Below are 10,999 nucleotides of genomic sequence, written 5' to 3'. Positions count from 1 at the left end.
TCACATAAGGAATAATGTGAATAAGAAAGCATTAAAAAAATAAAAACAACCAAGCAAACAGCAACATGAAAAGAGTGCAAGTGTTAAGGGAGCTCATTAATAACTGCCAAGGGCACACCTAAGTACTGCCAGAAGAAGGGAAAAGGAGATGGGCAATGGAGCACATCCTTAACCCAGATGCTTGGTTTTATTTCATGAGCACAGGGGTGGCTGCAGTGTGTGGGACAGAGGCACTTCACTACAGCTGGGTGCAGCCCGTCTCATCCCATGCACTCCTCACCCAGCAGCTCTGCCTGCCTGAATGCAGTGGGAGTGCACTGACCCTGTGGTGAGCAGGCTGGAAAGATGGACAGTGCTGATGGAGGCACTTGGAGTGGTGCTCTGTGTTCCTCCCCATCCTCCCCGTCCCCCATGCAGCCTGGTACTGGGGCCACGCTGCTGTCCAACAGGCCTTGTGCTGGTAGTGATCTGCTGGGTGGCATTTGTTAGATAAAAGAGAGATATAAACCACCATTTTGAAAGTCAGGTGCCAATTGGTAGAAATCTTCATTTTATCGCAGACGAGATTTAGAAATCAACCCAAAAGGTGTCAGTGCTTTGTTTTACTTCTTTCTCAGAAAGCGAGGCTGTTAGAGAACAAACAGTATAATACTGTAATCATGAATGTAAATCTAGGCTGAAAAGATTTGTAAAAGATTAAAAAACAAAACAAAACAACAACAAAAAAGCCCAAAACAACCCACAATCAAACAAACCAACAAACCCATAAACTAAGAATCCCAAGGTGCACATCAGCAACCAAGCATCTATTTCACCTGGCTTAGTTTCAGCCAGGGAACCAAGCTGACCTGATGACCAGCCTGCTTCACCATCACCCAGCAGTGAAGCACATCCAGGGGCAATAAATGAGTCCGTGCTGCTGCTCGCGAACACGTGTACTGTGGGCTTCAATGCAACGCCAGTCCACTTTACATAGCGTTAGAGCTATTAAAGTAAGGAAGAGGCTTATCCAGCAATCCCTTCCGTGGGCCAGGCTCCCGCGGAGCCATCGCTGGTGATGGATCGGGTGAGCCCGGCCCGGGAGGCTCTCACCGCGTGGAACCGGGAGGAGCAGCCTGCGCGGTTCTTGTGCAATGCAACAGCTCCCCCATCTTACAGACCGCAGAACTGAAACTAGAATAATTTAAACCGTGGGAAACCAACAGCGATGAACCTGACGTACCGCGCTGCTGCCTCCGGACAGAGCGTCCCCTGTGCCCGATAACCGCAGTGCTCCCATTGCCCGGCCCTCAGGGGAGGACACACTGCATGCAGCGCTGCCCCGACATTTCCGTCACTGAGGCATTGAGCTTCTTGTAAAAATGAGTAAAAACCGCAGTTCCCAAACGCTTCTTGATTAGCCACAACAGACTACCATAAAAAGAAGCATTTACTCCCTCTTGCTTCAGAGTTCCAACAGGGATGCTAAACCTTGCAGCCACCCATCCATTGCTGTTCTACCTCCCTGCACTGCTGTTGGTCTCCTTTAGGGTGTGTACATAGCACACTGCATTAGCACTCAGAGGTGGTTTTGGTTTGTTTTTAAGCATTTTGCTCAATCCAGACTGTCTCCCTAATCTGTCACTTCCCCAGGCTTGCACACAACACCTTAGGAAAGTATTTCTCCTTCCTTTCCCCAAGAAAAACGCCTGCGTTCCCAGCTGCTGGGCAGCACTTCTAACTGATGGCATCTTCCCCAGCTGCAAGGCCAGCAAGGGGTTATGGTGTGAAGCAGGTGGGGACAAGCAGCCACTGTGCCTAGGGCTGAGTGGGGCACATGGCTCTGGGGTGCAGGAAGCACTTGGGCAGCATGACAGGTACAGCACGTAGCTGCAGCCTTCCATCTTTATTTCAGCCAAAAGAGACCAAAGTGATGTCCGTGAGCCAGTAATGTGCCCTCACAGCCCAGAAAGACAACTGTATCACAGAATCACAGAACTGTAGGGGTTGGAAGGGACCTCTAGAGATCATTGAGTCCAACTGTACCCTGGGCTGCACAAAAAACAGTGTGGTCAGAGACTGAGGGAGGTGATCCCACCCCTCTGCTCTGCTCTGTGAGACCTCACCTGGAGCACTGCTCCATATGTGGAGTCCTCAGTTCAGGGGAGACACAGACCTGATGGTGTGTTCATCCAGAGGAAAATGGTTAAATGGTTTCAAACTGAAAGATGGGATATTTAAATTGGACGTAAGTTTTTACAATAAGGGTGGTGTTGGCACTGCACAGTTTGCCCAAAGAGGTGGTGGTGCCCCATCCCTGCAGGCCTTCAAGGTCAGGAAATGGGTTCTGAGCTCCTGACAGAGCTGTGGGTGTCTCTGTGCATTGTAGGGGAGGTGGATAGGATGACTTTCAATGGTTCCTTTCAACTCAAGCCACTCAGTGATTCTATCAAACAATTCTTGAATGATACCTACGAAAGGAGAATATAGGGTAACAAGTGGTCTTCTGTCAGAAATAAGGCATTTATCCTGTTCCTGAAGGCTGCAGTAAGACAAAGCTCCCTCAAGGGCTCATGGGGAAGGGTGGAAGTGCAGGTACAGTGGCTGAGCTGTGGCACAGCGGGTGCTCCCCATGGCCACCTGCCTCTCAGCGCTCCCAGACCCTCTGGAAAAGAGCATTTTTCCCTGGGGATGTTACCAAAGCAGCAGGGCCATTTCAGGCCCATGCCCAACATGAATTTTGAGCTGGCAGTAGCCCCTGCACAGCCCTGAGAGCAGAGGGTGCAGGATGTTCCTGAACCTGCCTGTGAGGAGGCAGCTGCTGGGAGGTGCTGTCACAGTACCTGTTCAGAGTGATTCTGACCCAGTCCTGGTGTTTGTGTTGGATGGTAGCAAAGCAGAACAGCCTCCACTATGAGCCTGACTTGGAACAAGCTTCTCCTGTCACCAAGAAAGTCATACCCAAACATTTGCTTCCTTTCCTCGCACCAGAACACAGCTGGCACCGCTGCTGTGCCCGCCCTGCTGCTCCTGGGCCAGAACGGAGTGCCAAGGCAGCAAATGCTGGGAATGAGAGGCCTGAGGAGGCTGCTCCATGTGGCAGAGGTCAGCCAAGACTGCAGATGCATTACCACAGAGCGCCTTCCTGTCTGTCTGCTCCCTCCAGGGAGCACACTGCTAATGCTGAGCAGGGCCAAGCATGGGACTGAGGAACACCAAACACACTCCCTCCAGTTCTAAAAGACAGCAGTGATAGAACTGAAAATTAGGGATGCACAAGAAAACCCCGGCAAAGCCAACTTTCTGACGTGGCTTTTCTCTTAGGGGAGCAGAGGAATCAGTCGCTCCCTTCCTTCATCACTTGGGCCTCTCTGCCCTTGTAACAGCCTGATCCTGATCCATGGAGCAGAGGGCTTGAAAATGGATAGAGGAGAGCTGCCCTCAGTGCCAATCCTCAGTTCCCAGCCCCAGGCAGCAGTTGCTGATAGGGCAGAGGTGGCCACTGCTCTGGGAAGGGCAGTTTTGATGGTCCACAGGCACAAGCTGTGGTGCTGATCTCAAAACAATGCTCCTTTTCCCCCTTAGAGGTTGCAAGAACTGTGTCCTCAGGCTGCACAGAGATGGGTCTGGGAGCAAAGCCGCATTCCCTTTCCTTGCTCACACTGACCCCAGGCGCTGGATCCCAGGGCAGGAAGTTCTCCAGGAGGAAGGTGTGAGGTGCAGCGCTGCAGCTTTCTTCTTCTTCTGGGGCTGTGCTCCCCCCACGTGCGCACCCAGCACAACGCCCAGCACAAGGTATCCAGAAGCATTGCATCCACCCCGGCACAACGATGGGCTGTACCCACATGCTCCACAGTAACCCTGGCCCCACGCTCCTCCAGCTGCAGGCAGCATGAGAGTGGGGACAGCCCCAGCCAAGCGGCACCACTGCTGTCCCCACGGGAGGGTGGCCGAGGGGCCAGGGTTCATGGCCAGTGGTGGGGGCCTCTTTCCAGGCGCAGGGTTGCTGCATGTTGGCAAGGTACGGCGGCTCCTCTCCGGGCAGGCAGTGTTTGTCGCGGTGCTCTGCTCGCCGTGCTGTAACATCGCTGTCATTTTCTGAGAAAACCGGACCAAGGTTTCAAAATGTCAGAGCTGCACACTGCTAGGAGTCCTGGAGACAGGTAACAACCTCTAAACCCCTGACGCCTACAGAATTTATTGACACCGGAGACAACGTAACCTCTCATTTCCGCGCCGGGCTCATCTCCTCCACCCAGCCGCGTGTCGGGGCCGGGGCCGGGCCGGCAGGAGACGGTTCCGCTCCGCGCAGCTCCGCGCTCGGCTTCCAACGCCGCCTCGAATCCGTGCGTGGCTCCTCCTGGCGCCGCAGCCGTTTCTGCCGGTTCCCTCAGCGGAAAAGCCGCTCGAAAGCCGAAAACGCTCCTGAGCGGTGGCAGCAGCATTCCTCTCCGCTCCTCTCCTCTCCTCTCCTCTCCTCTCCTCTCCTCTCCTCTCCTCTCCTCTCCTCTCCTCTCCTCTCCTCTCCTCTCCTCTCCTCTCCTCTCCTCTCCTCTCCTCTCCTCTCCTCTCCGCTCCGCTCCGCTCCGCTCCTCACGCACCCGCCTCCCCACGGGGCCCGGGGTCCCGCGTCCCTCCCGCATCCCGACCCGAGCGTTGGTCAGACTCGTGGCTCCGTGCTCCCTGTCGGCGCTGCCCCGCCCGGTGCGCGGCTGCCCGGCCCGCGACACGTCTGCGCGCGGTCGGGCGGCTGCGGCTCAGCCGTGCGTGCGGGGCGGGGAGCGCCCGCATCCCGTGCCCGCCCCGGCGCGGCGGCGCGGCGCGGGGGAGGCGGCGGCCGCCTCCGTGCTGCATCGCGCGGCGCCGCTGGCGGGGGCCGGGGCCGGGCGGCAGCGCTGGGTGCGGAGGATGGGCGCAGCGAAGGGCCGGGCCGAGCACCCCGCCCTGCCCCACCGCACCGCGCGGAGCCGCATGGCCCCGCCGCCCGCCGCGCCGTAGGTGCCCCCGGGGAGGCTCCGCGCCCCCCCCCCCCTTCCAAGCTCCGTCGTTCCGCAGCGAAGCGCGGACACGCAGCGCTCGGCGAGGATTCACCCGGCTCGGCTCCACCGCGAGGTCGGCGGGCGCGGAGCGGAGCGGCGCGGGCTGCCCGCGGCGGGGCGATGCGAGCGGGCTCGGAGGGCTGCGCCGCTGCGTGCCCCGCGCCCGCGCCGTCCCCCCGCCTCCCGCCCGCCCGGCGCGGTGTGTGCGTGTGTGCATGTGCGCTGCCGCTGCCCGCGCCGGAGCCGGAGCCGGAGCCGGAGCCGGAGCCGGAGCCGGAGCCGGAGCCGAGCCGCCGCGCTCCATGGGGCCGTCCGTGCGGGCTGCCCTTCCCTCCGCGGCCGCCGGCAGCCGCCACCGCGGAGCCGGTCTAGGATGCGGCTGCTGAGCCATGGCACAGGGCAGAGAGGCGGCCAGCCTGCCTGCTGCGAGAGTCTGAAGCCCCGCCGGAGCCCGGCCGCGGCCGCCGCTGCAGGGGAAGCGCTCCGGACGCCGTCTTTCCCCGAGAGGCACCAGGTAATCGCGGAGCTGGCGGCCGTCGCCCGGCTCCCGCCGCATTGCAGCCGCCGTTACTTATTCATGGGGGAAGGGGCGCGGGAGGGCGCCAGCGGCGGGGTCCCGCCCGGCTCCGTGCAGGGCTCGCCCCGCATCGCACCGGGACGGGACGGGACGGGGTGTCCGCCGGCGCCTGGGACTCCCCTCCCGGGGGGGCGGCGGCCGCGGGGCCGCGCGGGGCGAGGGTGGGGTGGGCGCCACGAGCCGGGCCGGGCCGGGCCGCGCTCCCATCGCTGCCCGCGGGACGGCGCCGGCGGCCGCCCGCGGCTGGGGGTGCTGCAGGGCCGCGGATACCGCGGCGGCCGCCGCCCCCTCCGCTCCTTGGCGCGGTGCTGCCGCCGTCTGGGGAGCGCCGGCACCGCCGGGCCGGGCCGGGGCTGCGCGGTGCCGCCCGAGCCCTGCGCTGCCGGGGTCGCGGCCGTGCCGGCGGTCCTGCCGGGCGCTCGCTCGGGGGCACGGCTCGGCTCCTCCGGCTGCGGGGGGTTCCTGAGCTCCTCCGCAGGGAACGCACCGGGTGTGCGGAGATGCGGCTCCCGGCTCCCTCCTGCCGCCTGCCCTCACCGCGGGAGGCTCCCGTCAGCCGCGCCGTCCCGCTGCCCTCGCCCGGCACACGCCTCTCATTGCACCTCTGTCCTGGGAGGCTGTCGCTTGTCCCCGGGATCCCAGGATTTGTGTTAAGTGCCGTCCCTTCCCCTCCCCTCCTTTTTGTGTGTAGTGAGCGCTCCTCGTCTGCGGGAAAGCAAATGTAGGACACAATCAACCTTTTTTTTATTTTTTTTTTTTTTTTTCTGATGGAAGGTTCCCGTTAGGGGAGACAGCACGGCAGTTGTTGAGGAGCCAGCCGAAACCTTGCAGCCATGTTGATGTCAGGAACAAACAAACCTCCCTGCAGGGATCGGCTGCAGCTGAGGAGGGGGCCACGGAGGGCGGCTACACGGAGGGGCAGTTCAGTGCTGCCACACCTGGGGAGCACGGGCAGAGGTGGGCGAGGAGCTGTCACAGCCCTTCGTGGTGTTGCTGCTTGCCAGGCGCTGGCTTGGCATCAGCATGGCATCTGCAGATCACGGCCACTGCCCTCTGTCATTTTCTTCTGTGATACAGGGCAGCAGTATTTCCTCTCCTGTGCTGTTGTCTTCTCTCTCTAGCCTGGTCTGTCATGTCTCCAGGGCAGGCAATTTTCATTGCATTGAGCAACTGGAACAGGAGGGTGTGTTGGCCTTAGCTGCTGGTGTGAACATCATCTGACCAGCCCCCAAACCAAGGAGGGGAAAGCTGGGAGCCTTTAGCTGGGGCTGTCCCTGCACGGTCTCTGGCTGTCTCCTACAGAGCTTGACAGCCCACGATACCTATGCCTTTCTCGTCATGTTGCTGGTTACTGATCTTTCCCATTCACGTTTACATGTCCCCAGAGTAAGGTGGTGTCTGCTCATTCCTTCTGAGAATCCTTGTCTGAATGCTGCATGTCCAGCCCTTTTCAAGTGAAGGTCGACAGACAACAAAGCAGTGGGATGGATGGATCCTCCCTGGGTTGTTGGAGCCTTTTGGTGATAACTGTGTGTCAAAGGGTTTCTACTTCCTTGGGAGGGCTGGGCTGGTTCTGGCAGCACCCATCCTAGCTGCAGCCATCGGCAGGAGCACAGTGCCCAGGGCTGTTGGGGCAGTGTGTGCCTCGTGGTGTGGTGGGGCCTCTGCCTGGTTCCATTAGCTTGGAGTCATCCCCTGGAGCCGTGGGCTGTGTGTGGGTCTCCCCTTGGTGTCAGCCCACTGCTGTGTTTTACTGCTGGAATCTGTCCTGGTGGGGTGGAGCCACTGTGCTCCAAAACGTGGAGCAGCGATTCCTCTCTGTTGGTCTGAGAGTCAGGTTCAATTCTGCAGGAAGAACCATACCAGAAACTGAATGCTCTCAGTGCCCAAACACCTTTCTGATCTACATTTCTAAATATAAGCTGTTCTCAAGGGATTATGCATTTGTTTAAATGCATAATAAATGCATTTTAATGCATTAAGGCTGTATCAAAATGCACACCCAAGCTTGCCAGCTAGGCCTCCAGTCACAAAGCTTACTAAGAAGCTTCCCATGGTATATTAGCTTGCATTTCTTCTTTCAGAAAAAGCAGTTACCAGTTTTCTCATGGCAATGCAGTCAGTGGAAATAAATCCTGGCTATTTGAAGAGTCTCGCATGAGTTAGAAGCTGAGCTGGTCTACCAGTTTTGTGGCTTACTAAAACCTACACAAGTCCAGGAATGGACTCCTTGCACTCATCAATCTCATCTTTGGTTTATGCTCAAGGAGGTGCAGTGTTATTCAGATGGTTTCTTGGGTGCTGTCTTTGAATTTGTTGTACAAATCTTTTGCCTGAAGAGATTTGTATTTGGCTGCATCATTATGAACATTGGTAGATGTTGACCATGAGGTAGAGGAAGAAGGTAAGGTGTTGTCCAACCTAAGAATGGGACTGATGAGGTATGTGGGGCAAAACAGGTGGGAACCCAAAAACAAATGTGTCAGAACAGCACAGAAAGAGGGAAACGGAGCTTCCCCAGGCCAATCTGTAACTGAGCTCCCCACGCAGCTGCCTTGGTGTACATTTTTTTCCAAAAATTTCAGAAGATGGGGATGGTGTTCCCGCTGGTGTGGTCTGGGCAAGCAAAGGTGCCTGCAAGCAGTGGGGAGATGGAGCGTCCGAAGGTACCTGGAGAGCTTGTCGGTCTGTTGGGGCGCATGGGGATATGTTAAATGCTGAAAGGATAATGGCTTTCCATTGTTGATCAATATTTCCTATGCTTTCAGATGTGGTAACGGGTTTAGTTTATTAGAACAATCTTTGAATATTCTCTAAGCAAGCAACCCATCCAGAAAATCATGCTAATAGCTTTGTTATTAACAGGCCTGGCAGAATTTGAGCCAAGTAGAAAAGGCTTGTCTAAGTGCTGTTGCAGTGTTTGGGGCCAGGCAAATTCCATGCATTAGGAAAGATTTGTACTCCTTTGACCAGACATCACCGACTGTTGTCTATTTATATGCATCTAAATATATCCTCTGCAGACTTCAGACTCTTAGATAGTAGTAAAATTACTTTTCGATATTATGCTATTAAAATGTGCTTGCTGACACTACTTGATGAGTTTTATGCTAAGAGATGTGTGTGTATGTTTAAAATAAAAATTGTTCTTCAAGTTGTTACCTGAAATGCTTTGGAAGTGAAAGCGTGTTATGGTGCAGATGGAGAGCAAAAAGAAATACGGTTGAATTGAAGCAGTACTGGAGACATACTCAAGCCTCTAAGGCCAAATCCAAACAACTACAGGCTTTTGTTGCTTAAAAGTGAGCCATTCCCTCCATAAATATATATAAAATAATTGTTTACTTTGTGATACAATGGGAAGATTTGCTTCTGATTAGTCAGATATACCTTCTGACTACATGGTTCCTGCATGCTGAATACTGTGAAGTTTGAGACATCATTTTGGAAACAAATCCTGGAAGAAGCACCTTCTTGTCTGTTGTAGGTGTGCATGAGGCCCAGGCAGCCAGCCAATGTTCTTCAGTGGTGCTCCTGCTGGGGCCACCCCTCATCCACAACAGCGCTAATGTGGGTACCCACCTGTGCTTGGCAGCAGGGGAGCTGACAGAGAGGAGCATGAGGTTCTCCTGACCAGGTTAACTGATCTGTCAGCTCCTGAGCTCTGGGTGAGTGGGAGCTGTGCTGTATGCTGCCCCAAAGGGACACACCAGGAAGTAATTGCAGGTGGAGGGGCTGATCTCACTGCATGCTGTGGTGCAATAGTAATTGCTGTCCAGGTAGTGTTTTGGAACTGGCAGTACAGATCCAGGGGTAAAAGATGATACTCTAGTTCCAAGCTTTCATAAATGTTCCCAGTTAACCCTGCTGCAAAAGTGGTTGCGTTGGTGATTCTGTGTCTGACTGGCCTTCAGACTATGATGGAATGGTAATAATAGTAATTTTCTGTGGCATCTCTTGCTTATGGTTCTTGAAGTAAGAAAACCTGTAGAGGAATTGAGAGCAATTGGTATCTGTAGGATGTTGAGACGGGCCACAGAGAAGTTAAATGTATGGTTCTCAGAAAAGGTCTCAAGTCTGGTATTTGGTCCCCTGATGCTCAGGGACAGGTACTGTGCCATCTTCAGCTCCTTGAATCATAGGATGGTATGGGTTGGAAAAGCTCTTAGTCATCATCTAGTTCTAATGCTTACATCTTTCTCTAGATCAGGTTACCCAAAGCCCCATCCAGCCTGGCCTTGAACAACTCCAGGGATGGGGCATCCATAGCTTCTCTGAACACCCTGTGCAGTGCCCTTACTACAATCATAGGTGGACAATCTGAGATCCAGACTGTTAGTCAGAGGAGTCCATTGCCCTGCCATGAACTGGGGTCATGGATTTCAGTGACAGCTGTCCTAGCTGCCAAATAGTCCTGTCATTTAGAAGGGTGTAGTGAAGTCTGTGATGCCTAAAGGGAGTAAGACCTAGGGGAAGGTCTGTGTCTGAGTGCACATTGACGTAGTGCCTGGTGCAGAGGAGGGTGGCAGCGCTGGCCACAGGGCTCCATTCCCCCGTGCCTGCCTTGCTGGCTGCCTGCTGCCTGTGGCTTGGGGCTGGAGCTGTTCTGCTGGCCTAAGCCAGTGTAGCAGTTCTCATGTTCTTGTGGGTTAAATCACTCTACAGATAATGTTTGTCCTGAGCAGGCTGAATAATGCAAAAGGTGATTTGTCAAATGGCTAATTCAGTGGCTAATGGGAAACCTCAGTAAAGGCCTCTTTAATTGCATAGCATGGGACTGGCAAACTGAGTGCTTGTATCTGGTTCCCAGTGCTGCAAAACCGTGTCTCATGCTTTATTTTTGAGGTTGCTCTTCCTGCTGAGTTTCTCAACAAGAACTCCTATAAGATCATTTCCATGAGAACACACGATTAGCTGACTTGAAAGTTGAATGCCTGTTTTTTCCCTTGAAGTTTTTTGTTGTTGTTGTTCAAGTTTCTCTGTCAATGTCATGTTGGATTGTTGTTTTTGTTTTGGTTTGGTTTGGTTTATTACAGAGATGAATAAAGCTGTTTTCATTGCCAAAGCATTGTTACGTTGCCAGGTATCTGGTATTCCAGTTTATAATTCCTCATTGTCACGGAGTTCTCTCTAGAGCTCACTCCGGGACAGTGGGCACAACCCGGGGCAGCAGGAACAAAAGCCCCCCCCCCTTTTCTCTAGCGGCAATGCAGCGCGGCCCGGCCACGTGCGTTTAGGGAGACGGGGAAGGGAAGGGAGATTGCGATTAGGTCTAACAAAAAGTAAGGGAGAAAAAAAAGGTGATCTGAGAACGAATGGCAGTTTAATAACCCAATAATGCTAAACAGCAACAAGAGAGTTTCAACAAAGAGAATACCAAGTCCCAAATCTCACCTATGGAGCT

At 55.0% G+C, this 10,999-nt stretch overlaps 1 protein-coding gene across 1 annotated transcript in view; it reads left to right on the top strand.

Moving 5' to 3' along the window:
* Positions 1-5,009: 5,009 nt before the first annotated feature.
* Positions 5,010-10,999, top strand: part of LOC146755316 (cytosolic carboxypeptidase 4-like) — a 295,069-nt gene continuing 289,079 nt past the window's right edge. The window contains exon 1 of the mRNA XM_085525658.1: positions 5,010-5,532. The gene's annotated coding sequence lies outside the window, so the exon portion shown is untranslated. The remainder of the gene's footprint in view (positions 5,533-10,999) is intronic.

The sequence above is a fragment of the Coturnix japonica genome, chromosome 33 (assembly GCF_054131305.1).
Source record: "Coturnix japonica strain WE chromosome 33, WE-NBRP24, whole genome shotgun sequence".
Lineage (NCBI taxonomy): Eukaryota > Metazoa > Chordata > Aves > Galliformes > Phasianidae > Coturnix > Coturnix japonica.
This window is presented reverse-complemented; position numbering and strand designations above follow the sequence as displayed.